Genomic DNA, 1,821 nt, shown 5'->3' with positions numbered 1-1,821 from the left:
CTTTCCCTATTGAGAAAAGTACGAAAGCTTAAGCTCACACTGCAGCTTGTACTTTGGGAGTTAAGCGTATGCTTAAAACAAAGCCTGTGCTTCAGTGCTTTGCTGACTGGGGCTGGACTACTGAAGCATAGCTGAAAAAAGGAAGAAAGAACTAGAGTGAAATCAAACAACATTAACAAATCAGAATGAACTTTCACAGCAAATCGGTGCTCTGGTCGACATATAATTGAATTGTAGCGTTCAGGAGCGCTCCGCTAAGTTGACACAAAACCAATATTGACCTAAAAACATATTTCACCTTAACATTGTTTAAAAACAAAAAACACAGTGGTCTGCTCCTATGGCATTACCCAGAGACAAAAACGGGCAGAAACACATAGAATACACATTGCCTGATGCCAATAATTAAGAAATTGGGACTCATAATTCGTAAGTTAAATAATTTGACTGCTGGCTCCAAGAGTCAATTCTGTATTTATTTTTCATTTTTCAGTGTGATTGCAAGCCTTCAGTGATTTCCTGAGTACTGCTGTGAAACAGTTAATGGTTAGGACGTACAGCAAGCCTCTGTGTGTTTAACTCTGATCTCTCTTCAGCTAGCTTAATTTGTAGCTGCTATCTATGGACACTCCAAAACAGTGCAGAATACCAAAGAGCTGAGAAAGGGAGACAGCAGGAGAGTGAGCGAGCATGAGCATAAATGAATGACAAGTTGGAGGCAATTTGGGTCGACTTACACTGTGACCAACATTTATTCAAATATATCATGCTGTCAAGAGCAGTTGAGGGAAGAAACGCTTTTTCAATGTAACACACAAGTTGTGAAGTCATGCAATAAAGACAAAATAAAAAGCTTCAGTTAAGGATACCAGTGTAATACTCCCTGTGACCTAATATCCATATGTACAGCACTGAATATGAAGTAACTTTTTTTTTCTTCAAGATTCTGTCTCATTCTGTGGACATAGCATTCACTGAATGGGTTTTTTTTTTTTAACCCCATCGATTTGAGTTCTAGTTACTTATTTAGTATATCCAATCCTATACTAAATTTAACATTATTATTTTCTTTTCCTTTTGACATGTTTCCTTCCCTCCTTATCAAACAATAAATCTCCTTAACATTCCCGCAAAATGGGAGACGATTATTAGTTCCAGGGATTAACCTAAAAATATCCAAAGCATCCACTGTTTTTGGGTACTTAATCTGAGATCTTTCAGTTTTCAGGCACTCCACATGCCTCAAGTAGAGCTGTAACAGATCTCAGCTGCAGTTCAAGAACACTTAGCTCTGCTGCAAAGGAGGACAAGATGTTTCAAACTGGCTACCAGGAAAATGAGGAACAGAGTGGCCACTTCTAAAAAGTTTGATTCAAGTGACCTGCCAACATCACAGAGAAACACTGGCAGAAGCAAGAATAGCCTCCAATTTGATGCCATTCAACTGTCTGAACGGCAAGTCCCTTCTCTTCCTGAACTCCTTGCATTTTTCACTGTGTATCTTCCACTTTCTGCAACAAATGAGACCAACAGTTCTACAAACAGTATCACCTGTGACTCACTCCTAACTCATTCCCAGAGTCCCTTTTGTGACTACAGCAGTGGACTAGAGGAGAAAAAGAGCAACTTAATGAAAGCTTGGTGCCTGATGCTTCTTTAGTTAGGAAGCCCACAGATATGTGGGCATAGGGAGGAGGAGGGAGGGACCGGGAGAAGTCCCGGACGACTGGAGGCTTGCCAATGTGACGCCCATCTACAAGAAGGGCTGGAAGGAGGATCCAGGGAACTACAGGCCTGTCAGCCTGACCTCGGTGCCAGGGA

The 1,821-nt window shown here is 41.0% G+C and overlaps 1 protein-coding gene across 1 annotated transcript in view; it reads right to left on the bottom strand.

Annotated features, from left to right (window-relative positions):
- Positions 1–1,821, bottom strand: part of MYO3B (myosin IIIB) — a 158,015-nt gene that overhangs the window by 120,537 nt on the left and 35,657 nt on the right.

Source organism: Pygoscelis adeliae, unplaced genomic scaffold, assembly GCF_000699105.1.
Source record: "Pygoscelis adeliae isolate BGI_AS28 unplaced genomic scaffold, ASM69910v1 Scaffold106, whole genome shotgun sequence".
NCBI lineage: Eukaryota > Metazoa > Chordata > Aves > Sphenisciformes > Spheniscidae > Pygoscelis > Pygoscelis adeliae.
Note: the sequence above shows the minus strand (reverse complement) of the source record. Positions and strands in the feature narration are given on the sequence as shown.